The 12,057-nt window shown below is 39.8% G+C and overlaps 1 long non-coding RNA gene across 1 annotated transcript in view; it reads left to right on the forward strand.

Moving 5' to 3' along the window:
• The first annotated feature begins 459 nt into the window (after positions 1 to 459).
• LOC138114882 (uncharacterized) overlaps positions 460 to 12,057 on the forward strand; it is a 62,573-nt gene continuing 50,975 nt past the window's right edge. Inside the window, exon 1 of the long non-coding RNA XR_011152857.1 lies at positions 460 to 515. This is a non-coding gene — a long non-coding RNA (uncharacterized lncRNA). The remainder of the gene's footprint in view (positions 516 to 12,057) is intronic.

The raw sequence follows: 12,057 nt of genomic DNA on the forward strand, positions 1-12,057 counted from the left end.
CCACGCAGTATAATGTAGGAAACAAGTAGTGTAAGGGAACTACACTGTTCATGCCAGTGCTGGAATAATGTGTCTGCATCCCTGTCTTGTTTACCTTTTAGGTTTTGTCAGCCAAGTTAGAAAAAAAGTGCTCTCTTAAAAGTTCTTTAGAGGGTGATCTCAGTGCAGCTATTTTAAGATGTATTTACACTTGACACTTGTTCCACCAGCATTCTAGGGAGGACTCCAGTGTCTCTTTCCCTTCTCCACTAAAGGAACTGTCTCCAAGGTATTTATTAGCCCCACTTGTTTTGTTAATGAACTGATTCACTGTCTCTTGACTTTCTTGCAGAGCTTGTGACAGTAGCCACTGAAGTGTAAATGCATGTTAAATATATTTCAACTTCCAGTGAAGTGGTGTCAGAAGCTGCAGTGTTAAGTGTTGAAATGTTCTCTCCTGTAGCTTGAACTCGTAGGGGGCAGGGCTGTGTCCTTACTCTTCTCCTCACTGTCTTCAGCCTCTCTGCCTCTGCTAGGTAAGTTTTACACAGACATAGTATCTTTTATTTTCTGCTAATAACATGCAGGATGTGCTAATGCTGTGTGTTGGCTGGAATGACCCAGCATTACAGGAACCTGCTTGGCTCCTGTCAGGAGAGAGGAGTCTTTTCCTTCCTGTTCATTGTGGCCTCAGAACTTGTGCAGAAAGGCTTGGGACTTAAAGGGGCTGGAGCACAGCCTGTAGGGGAGGGTAAGGAGTGCTTTAGGGTGCAGGATTTGCTGGGATGCTGATGGACTAGTGTGTAGGGCAAAGGGTGTCCAACGTGACAGAGAATCTTTTGCATACTCTGTGTACAGAGTAGTCCTTGGAATAAACTATCCCTGGATGAACTACAGCACTGGAAGGAAACTGGTTCATCCAATCTAAAAATAGGGTCTAAGCACAGACTAATATACATAAAATGTACATGATCAGACTGGATCAGGCCATGGAAAGAATTGAAGAAAGTAGCTGTGACAAGGTTGTTGTACCTTTTATCTTCAAGGGCATGGTGTCTGAGCCTCCAACAACAGATGAAAGAATTCCTTTTCTTTGTCTCAGTGGCTTAAATTTTGTATGTAATTTCCGGGTTTGCTTTGTTTGTATTCCAAGCAGTGTTTTTTGTGATGATGCTTCCTGCTGCAGTAGAGAACCCTTTTGTATCTAGTATTTTCTTCCTGAGGGAGCTCTGTTCATTGGTGTGGCAACTTGATTACATCCTTTTTTTTTTTTTTTTATGAGAACATTTTTAGGTTACCAGGCAGCATTTGCTGTAATCCTGGGATTATATCTGTGGCTGGTTTTTTGCTTCTTGTCCAATTAATTAACATCCTTAAAAAAGGCATGGATTGAGGGCTGTTTCTCCATATCTGTTTATGTGCCTGTATTATGTACAGTGTATCAGTGGCTGGACGGGCACGTCAGAAAAGTTTCCGAGGCTGTAGATGAGCACCAGGTTGACCACAAGCCAGCAATGTGCCCTTGTGGCACCAAAGGATAACAGCCTGCTGAGCTGCATTAGGAAGAGCATTTCCACAGTTAAAGGGGTGATTCTTGTCCTTCCACTCAGCACTGCTGAGACACATCTGGAATTCTGGGTTCAGTTCTGGGTTTTCCAGTCTAAGAGACACAGACCTACTGAAGCAAGCCTCGTGAAGGACCATGAGGATGAGTAAGGGCTTGGTTCATCTCTCTAACATGGAAAGGCTGAGAGAACTTGCCTTGTTTAGTCTGGAGAAGAGAAGCTTTGTCAGGAGTGTCTAATCAATGTGTATAACTGTCTAATGAGGGTGTAAAAGCAATGGAACCAAGCCCTTTGTAGGAGTATCTCAAGATAGGACAAGAAGCAATGGGCTGAAACTGAAATACAAGAAATCCCAGTTAAGCACAAGAGAAACCTTCCTGGACCTCTTTGTGCAAAGGAGACCACTTGAAAGTCCCAGTGAGATTGACAAACATTACAGAAAAAGCTAATTTTTGATACTGAGATCCAAAGGAGGCTTTTCAAATATCAGAGGTGACTGAATACAACTTAACAGCTTTTTGTACACAGATTAGTATTTTTTATGAAGTGCAGACACAACAGTCAGTTTCTTCTGAGGAAATCTGGCAGTGGAGAGTGAAAAGCAAGAAGATATTTAGGTCATCTCTGTCTTGCTTATGTTACTTGACAAGTACCCTGGAAAGGAGTGGTCAGATTCTATTCACAGTAAGGCTGTAAGTGGAGGAGAAGAGCTTCTCCTGAACTCCTCTGCATATCTGAGAACAGAACTTGCCACTCTGTCTCCAGTGTAAGGAGTTTGCATTCTGGTTCCATTCCTGCCTTCATATGTCTACCTCTGTCAGAGAAAATGCACTGCAGCTAGGCCTGTGATGTCTAATTGTGCCTGCTAAAATAGCTCAGCAAGAAGATGGGACTTACTCTATTCTGCCTGTACAGATTTACTTAGGGATTGGAAAATGATGGAGCTTTAATCCCTTCCCTAAAACAGGAAAGTGAAGGCTTCACACTGGACAATGCAGTACCTCTTTATGTACATTCTACCCAGCAAAATATTTAACACTTTTAAATCTTAAGGGATTGTGACTGTCTGGGTTTGCAGTGTTCCTGGTAACTCTGGGACATTCCGTACAAGGTACAAGCCAAGGATTTCAGTTCCCACCTGAACCTTTCCTCACACCACAGATACATTTTCAAAATTTTCTAGTATGAACTTACCTGAAAAATTGTCTCTGCTACTAGTTCTAACTTTTGCATAAATTTCCATAGGTGTTGCAGAAGATTAAAGTTCTGCCTAGTTGTTCATTTTCTCGCATCTGTTTCCTGACAAACAAAGCTGGAGTAATGAGAACCATAGAGTGGAGTTTGGTCAATTAGATGTTCTTTTTCATAAATAAAAAGGTGAAAAGCACAGAGAGCTGGAACTGTTTGGCGGCCTAAACATGCCCACTGTGTGATGTAGATAACTAAGTGCAGGAAGGTTAAGCTTTCTAAGCACTCCTGAAGATCATTTTGCTAGGCACCTGCTGTTTGCTTTCTATTTTATGGATCTAAGTCAGGAAGAAACTAATGGACATCTCACATGCTTGACATTTATTATTTTTAGTCATTTCTTGGTTCCCTTTATTGATGGCTTTTACACACTGATCGTGTTGAAAGCTGCCCTGAAGATATTTGCATTTGAATCAAAGTCTGGCTGTTCAGGGAGAAAGCCAGGTCACATAAAAGTCAAGATGTCCCCTCCCAATGAGACAGTTTCCTCTCTGAAATAAACCAATAACCTGTTCACTTGACACATTAAAATGACAGATAAAATGCCTGAGGCACAGTCTTATTATGTGAGTTCAACAGAGTGAAGACATAAATGGCTTTCCTTTATGCCTACATTTGCCCTCAGGATGCTTTGGTTTTCTTAAGCTATGAAGGTTGAAGAGCTGATATTTATGTATCATCAGTTCAGAGATAAAGGTGAGAACTCCAGCAAAGGTCCTCAGGCACAGCGTTAGAGTGTTGTTGTCACTGGCTAATTGGTGCTTTTAAGAACTACACAGATTGGTTGAACACGCATGCACAGGAGACAAGCAAACAAAGAGGCGGGGAAAAAAGGTCTGAAAATAGACCTACATGAGTGCAACATATTAGATGCCATTACAGGGCAGAACAGAATTGATGGGAAACTGGAAAATCAGCTACTCCTTGAGAATGACACAACCTCCTTGCTTATGCCAGGAGTCTGTGTTGTGGCACTTCTCTGCTATAACTATAGGTAGGTAGAAGCCCTAAGTGATGGTTTGCCAATGCCTGTAGAGAATCTGTCTCTTGATGAGAACTCTTGACTTTCTTTCAAAGCATTGGCAAAAGCTGAAGTTTTTTAACTTACGTAAGTAGATAATTAGATCTTTTAAATTTAGCTCATTCTCAAGGAGTATGTCTGGGATATAGCAATGTCATTTCTTGTTATCTTCACTAGCATGTGATAACCCTCATTTGGTATGGATGAAACTAATTGTTCAATTTGCCTGTCATTCAGCTGACTGAAGAAAAGCATTTTAAAATTCTCCCTGAAAATGCATGAAGAGAGAAATTCAACACACATAAACCCAGGCCATTTTCTTATATATCTTTACTGCATTGATAAGAGAAGTGCCATGAGATACTTTAAGTATGTCTTAAAGTTTAAACAAATAGTGTAAACTAGAGTGTTTAGGTAAGTAAATTTGTTAGGTTTAAGGGTATTCATGTGTTTGATGAATGGAATTACTCTGTGCACTTTACTATGTCTGAATCTGGAATTAAAGGACATTGTGTTCGGGCTGGTTTCTGATCAGGAGTTTTACAACGCTGCTCTGAAATAATCTCAGCTGAGGCCAGATGAATGTAAAGCTTCCCGACTGATCTCTGTCCTGCAGGCTCTATTTCAGTTCTAGTAGGACAGTGTTCTACACAGGGAGTCTATACTAGTATTCTCTCTCCTTTTATTTTAATGTCAGGAGAAAAAAAATCAATGCATCAGGAGGTCTTTGAAGCTGTTTTGGTATTTTGAAAGGATTATATTCTTTTTCTGTGTCAAGCATATTAACATTTCCAATTATGCTCCCTGTCTGTGGGGACAAATAAACACTTTTTACCTAAGAATTGCTGCTTGCTGTTGCAGAAGAGACTTGTACATTTTTCCCTGCCATGGGGATTCTTTTTTTCCATGTCATTTCTGCCAGAACTGGGCAGAAATCAAGCTAGACCTTGATTTCAATGTGTGTCAGCTCTGTTTAGAGAGCACACCTATCTCATTATTAACCCTTCTCTGACTAATAATAATAATATTATACTGTTTAGTAAAACAGGCCTCGATTTTAAATGGGAAAGATATAGGTTTCTGATATGTAATAGATAATTGTTGAAATAACTAAGTGATACAGATGCATCCCATAAGTTATCAAGTAATCCTAGTTAACAATACTTGTTCTACACAGCCCTGGGTCATGAAAGCTTGATAAATAATTAAAGATCAGTCTTGACTATATGAGCACATGGAAATGTGTTTGTATTTTTAATTCAGGCAGTTTATATCACGGCAATTGCATAATGCTAGCAAAGGGCATAACCAGAATTACAGATACCTTTTGGCAAAAATAAGAGTCCTGCCATAAGCTTTGTATAAATTTCCCTTCAAGGGAAAATGTGACCTTTGTGGAAAACAAGCTGTTTGTTCATTTGTAGTCAAACAAAACCACTAAGGAAGGGAGTTAAGCAGGTTTACAGAAACTAAAGTGTGAAGATAAGAATAGCTTAGATGAAAAGACACTTTCCAAAGCTAAAAAGAGTAGTGGTTGAGGAATAAAGGTGATTTGAAAATATCTGAATTCTCCTGGAGTGCCTTGGCTTGCATATGTTTACTCCCAGCTTGAAGGTGGCACCTTCTGCAGGCAGAAACAGAAGTCACGTTTATTGCCGTCCTGTGCGCAGATGGCCGTGCGTCCTGGGCTGGCTTTGAACCTGTCAAAAGGGATAAGGGTCATTTCATTTGAAAAAGTACACCAGGTGAGGCACCATTGTGGTTTCTTCTGGCCTATCTCATTACTTAAGCTTTATAGCAAGGCAGTATGGTAGCTGTTACATAACTATTATTGACCATATTTGAGATTTTATGTAGCGCATACTTACGTGCTGCTTTAACAAAGGCACTACTTTGTAGACTTACAGAGGGGACCAGAATAAAGAGATGGTAACAAGACACAAGTTATGTGCTCTGTCTGGACAGCGTGTCAAAGCATGCCACATAAACCTTTGGTAAAAATGGACACTGGAGTTCCTTTGCCTGTGTTGCAGAGGGCAAGCAGTTTGCAGAGATTAACTGCGGAGGCAGGCAGCTGTTTATGGTTTCTTGCTTCACACTTGAGCAGGTCCAAGCAGCTCCTGGGAATTACTTTAGCACTATGAAGCTCCCTGGCTGCTTCTGAAAAGTGGGATTTGATGAACTCTTGAGGGGAAGAATGAAGCGCAAACCATTCTGATCCTTCCATGGGCTACTCCTGGAAGGTCCTACTCACTTCTCAAGGTGTCAAATCTTTTGCATAGATTATGATCCAGTTTTCCAGTGCTTGTTCTGATGTCATTCTCAGAGACCCTACAAACATGTACCTTCCAGCAGACCAGCTGGAGTGTTTGGTGAGGTCTGCAACTGGAGACTTGGCTTTTCAAAAGTAGCTTGCATAGACTTAGAATTTTAAAGCTGCAAAGCACCACACTTGTGGATATGCTGTCTTCTATCACATAGGTGCTGTGCTGCTGCTAGTGCTGGGTCGGTGCTCATCAGTTTATGGCTGTTGCCAGCATGACTCACTGGGCATCTGTAGGCATGGCACTCTCAGAATATTCAAATATAGGCAGTATCACAACCTGGCTTGGTGTGGGAAGGGAAAGCACAGATTCATAAATGACAGGAATGTGATCAGTTCCTTCAGTTGATGGGGAAGTACTTGCTGGGAAAGAATTGCCCAGAGAGTTTTAAGAGTATTGCCTTTCTGGGCTGAAAGCAAGACTTTTTATTTGAATGAGATACAATTGGTAATTAGGTCTTTCAGAAGGCAGTTTAATGAATACTTCTTGTACCCCCAAGAAGGTATAGCATTGTAGTCAACTCAAGTCTTTCTCTAAGAATTTATTTTCTGCTAAGGAGAAAAAACCCTCAACAAACAACAATAAAAAAATCACTGAAAACTGTAAGATATATGCATGTTATGAGTCTTGAAGAGAGAAATTTCTTCATCGTATTTTAATAAAATATATATTGTTTCCTACACTGTGTACCCCATTTTGTTATGGACGGAAAGCTGTTACAGGAATGCATTCTGAATAATGGTCTTAATATTAGGATAGAAACAGTCACTGTTTTCTTACTCTCATTTTAAATGTGTGCTTAAATAATGCTGAAGTTCCTTTTTCTCAGTTAAATAATATTTTATTCTTATTAAAAGACTGATTCTGTGCAGACCTGTGTTCCTGCACAGATTCTTTAGCAGTTGCAATAGTAATGCCTTCACCACATTAGGAACATTCCTCTGTGCCTAACAGGATCAAGTCCTTTACTTTTGAAGACTTTTTTTTTCTTTTTTTTAAACTTCGTTTAACTTCAAGAGTAGCTTAGAAGTTTAGAAAGGCTTTGGCTGATTCTGTATAGGACATGGGCATAAGAGTTTGAGTAAAATCAGAAGTAAAACAGAAGAGAAATGAAGCCCTGGAAATTGGAGATGCTGTCTCTTAAAGTCCAATTATCTGCTGGGAAACAACAAACAAGAGGAGAATAATTGAATGGGACAGTACAGAAAGTCTATCTTTGTAGTGCATTGAGCAGGATGTGTTTCAGCTGTCTGGCTGTTACATGAGCATCGTTATTTATCTGTTGGGAGCTTGCTTCTGACATTATCACTAAATTGGTCCAACAGTCTGTTGTCCATCATCTACAATAATTCAAAGATGTGACATCTCCTACTTGGTCTCTTTCACTTCAAGAGCACAAGAAACAAAACAACTGTACATTGTCTTGTAAAATAACTCAGCTCCCAGAAATAAAACATGTATTTGCAAAAGCTGTTTAATCATTTAGTTTTTGCCTCAGAACAAAACACCTCTCAAATGAATTCCTTATAAATGTCAATTTTATTTATGATGGCAAGGTCATAGGTGAAAAGAAATTAGCATCTCTGTGCTAGTCTGCCTTTGTGAAGGGTATTTTGAGGAAGGAGTTCAGTGAGTCTTAGAGTCCTAGTGCATGGGTCACTGTGAGAAAGTGGCAGGAAAATGGTGAAATCACCCAGTGGGTCAGCAGCACTCAGTGCACAGAGAGTCTGCACTAAGTCACAGTGAAACTTTGGTCTTGTTACCTCTCTAAAAGTTGTTTTTTGGGTTTTTTTTGGTCTTGTCATGTTTGTCAAAGAGCTACCAGGCATATTTGCTATGATTTACACCATTGGCAGTGTTTTGGCATGTGTTAAATGGTAGCAAAATGGGAACAGCATGGAAAGATGCAGTAAAAGAATCTCTTTGAAAGCTGGAAGTATAAGGAACAAGAAGATTTGGATTTTACAAGGCCAGTCTTTAATAGGATGGATTACAGGTTTTTCATGCCTGAGATCCAGCACACCGAATACATCAGCTGCCAGGGCTCTAGAAGCAGCAGCACAGCCATGTCATGGTGCAGAGTATGGCTCATCAGCCCTGCTGATGGATGCAGATATGCTGAGATACCTCCACCGTGCTGATGGGGCTGAGTACAAGCATATTCTCAGTGCTCCAGATGGGTCTATTAACCCAATAACAGCTGTTGGAACCCTGAGACTTGTAAGGCACACGAGCAGGAGGGTCAGGGACTTCTATTAACTGATGTGCAGAGTGGTGCCAACCCATTGAAGAGCACTAATAATGCTGCTGAGCCCGAGCTAAGTGGTGTGTTCAGCACATGGTTAGTGTGCAGTGCAGTGCAGTGAGCTGGCTGTGGCTGCCCCAGCACAGTCTCACTGTGACCTTCTGTACCCACCCACGGGCTGTGGCTCCTTGGAGCTGTGCAGGGATCTGCAGCATGGGGCAGGCACAGAGGGCGGGCAGGATGGTACCAGCTCTCTGTCCTTAAGGATGTGAGAAGGCATTGGAAAATCAGGCCAGATGTCCCTCCAACATGGTGTGCTGCCTCCTACAGCAGCTACTCCCAGCTGGTCCAGGAGGCTTAGGAGGAGCAGAACAGGGTCTGTGTTTGGTGACTCATCTCTGCGAAACTGCATCAACTTGAACCTGCAGAGAAGAGGCAGTGATCCACATTTACAGTAGTCCTAATTTGGATAGCTCATTCACAAAGAAAAGCAGAATTTTTAGGCCAGAATTTGAGCTGCCACCTCTGCCCCAAATCTGCTTTGGGAGCAAAGCAAGTATAAACTTCTCTTTTCTTCCCCATTGCCTCAGCTCCTTAGATATTGCAGGTGCCTGGGTATTTCTGAAATTGGTTTGCTGTGTTTGGCAAAGTTTACATCAAAATATACTGCACAGAATTTTATTTTATTATGGTAGATTCAGAACAGCCACTTGTTTATATAGATACTAAAACATGACATTTAAATGTGAAACAAAATATCACCACATAGTATGGTTGGCACCGCTGACTTTTTAATAGGATAATACATGAAGCTATTGCTGTCATCTCAGTGCTGATAACTGGAAATGGAAGGATGGGAATTGTCAACATTTTCAGCAGTGTTGTTATTTTCATGGAACTGTTGTGCATGTTCTGACCCGTGCTCTAGATGCACGTATCTGTCTGACCCAAATGTAAAGGAAGATTTGGAGAGATATAATATTGGCAGTGATGGGGGGAGGGACTATAATCAAGTGGGTGTATTTGTTCAGTGAAAAAGAAAATTTACAGATGGAGTAGTTGACCAAAAAACTGGTAACGAGCCTTCAGTTTGAGAATAGATTTAGTATAAATAGTACATAAATCTATGCACTAATAGTAATGTCATGTTTTTGAAAATATTTACTATCAAAGGAAGCACCGTGAGCCTTGAATTGATTTGATGATACACAAGTTTCCTGTCCCCTTCTCTGTTTAATTTAATGGATTTGACTGTAAAGAATAGTTTTGCTCTGAAGAGTGCTTTATAACAAAATCTAGTGAGCAGCATTTAGTTAATCAGAATTATCCAGTTCTGAATAAAAATCATCCATTTCTTAACAGGATTTGACTTTTTTAGTATAAATCTTTGGTATACTTATAGATTTAGATGTGTTCGAGGATTAAACCACGGTGTTAAGTATGCATTATAAAGGTCAAAAAGAAAAGTGCTAAGAGCAGGGTTACAACCCCCCCCCAAACTGCATGTGATTATCTAAATTTTTATGTAGGAAGTTTGTCTCTCTTCATTTTGATCTGATGGTGTGGAAAGTGAAGAAAAATTTTAGTGGCTGACCACAATGAGCACTGCCCAGCCCAGGACTTGGGAGAGCTGTTTTGGGAGGTGTAGAATAAAGACCCACAGTGGCTCCAAAGATCCAGGAAAAAAAACACTTTCCCTTTTGCAGAATAAGCAGTCACTATCACATCAGCATTTAGGATTTCAGGGGTTTCTCTCTTTTTTTTTCTTTTTAAATAAATGAAATTGAAGAACAGCAGAGGGATATATATATGTATATATACACACCTATATATGTATGGCCATCTTTTGTTCTAAGAACATAAATTATCATTTACTTACGTAAATGCAAATAATTTATATTCATTACCTTTCCATGTTTAATAAAACAATATCTTGTTTTGGTGAACCCCCACTGACATGTTACTGGGCAATGAAATAATGCATTTTAAAATCTCTTGGGTAAGAGTCTGCAAAATATGGCACTCGGTCTTTCTGCGTAATCTCAAATTATCAAAGATAAAATGATTTCATGAAGGGCAGAAAAGCAGTTGGGGTTTGCTGCTGTATTTACATCTCCATTTGGAATACAAATGATGCTGAAAAGTGGGCTTGCTCAGTTCTTTATGGAGCTGCCAACCCTGAGCTCCTATCAGGCCAAGCAGCAGTTGACTCATCATTTCCAGGAGGAAAAATTGCTTAAAGCTTCATGTACTTTTAATGCTCAGTCAGGGATTGCATCTGTGCCAGCTCTTGGCTTGCCTATCAAAGGTGGATATGCTGAAACCTTTCTTTTGGTAGATTTTCCTGTTAAAGGTGCTATAAAGATCCTTGGATCACATTGACAGAAGTTCTGTAACAAGACTGTAACAGAAAGAGAAAACACTGAAGGGAGCATTTTTGTTTTTGAGATGCATGCCCACATAATTTGATTTTTTTACTGAAGGTGTGGCATATGTGACTCAGGTGGAGAGAAAGAAAACTGGTGGAATGATATCAGAAATAATAAGATTTAAAAACTCAAAAATATTATCTTGTAAAACCTTAGTACAAACTAAAGTGCCAATGTTTATATTGATGCCTCATTGCAAACACAGGAATAATCAAGGCTGACTTTCATGGAGAGCATAGTTTTAATTTTTCTGCTTGAAAGTCAGATAATTCATTCTAGTATGTAAAATGGGGGAAGAACAACTCTCAGGGGTGATTAGAGGATCAGGCTACATGGTAAAAATAATTGTTGAATATACATGAATATACATCTGTAATTCCACATAGAGGCAAATGGACAATATGAAAGGAGAATAAAAAAAAAAAAAAAAAAAAGCTGGATTTTTAAAAAAAGAGTCTTTAGTAAAGTCTGGAAGTCCTGGGCAGGGAATAGGTACAGGTAGGAAAATACCTGGTAACATTACCTACAAATGTTTAAGCTCAGGCTGGAAAGGAGATTGGTGGAAATAGCACACATTTTAATGTTCATAGAGGAGAAAACTCTGTTTTAAAATCAGAAGCCTTAACTTGCAGGTTATTGAGTATACTTGGAAATATAAGCAAGGACAGTGTAGGCCTGGAGTTTTACCATGCACACGTTTTTGCATATGTTAAAAGGAAGGTCGGGACTTCCCTAATATAGCAAAAATTCTCTGATACACAGCTTGATATCCCACCCTGGAACCACAACATAGTGTCTAGGGCAGCCAGCTGAATTATTCCCTTTGAATGAGTTTTTAACTTGTCTCTATTCCTAGATTTCTTAAAAGGGAAATTGGGATTTTCTATGGATAAATTTTCTGCTGTTCACATAAATTCACAAAACTACTTTTGAACATTCTTGTCAATTCACATTTGGGTAAGAGCAATTGTAACTTGTATTGCTTGATAGCCCTGTGCTGGGAGATTTGTGGAACTTGTAAGCAGTGGATAAGTGGAAGTGGAAAGTGTGATAGTAGTAGTTCATTCCTACTCTGAATAATAGATATGGTGATGGCATTCCTGCTAAAATGTGGGCATTTTTATTGTTCCACTCAGTATTCCTTTTGAAGAAATCCTACCTTAATGCAATAGCTGCGCAAAAGAGGACCTCAAATGTGAAAACAGAACTGTGTTCTCTTTTGATCCCATGAAGCTACTCTTCATGT

This window comes from Aphelocoma coerulescens, chromosome 9, assembly GCF_041296385.1.
Source record: "Aphelocoma coerulescens isolate FSJ_1873_10779 chromosome 9, UR_Acoe_1.0, whole genome shotgun sequence".
Classification (NCBI taxonomy): domain Eukaryota; kingdom Metazoa; phylum Chordata; class Aves; order Passeriformes; family Corvidae; genus Aphelocoma; species Aphelocoma coerulescens.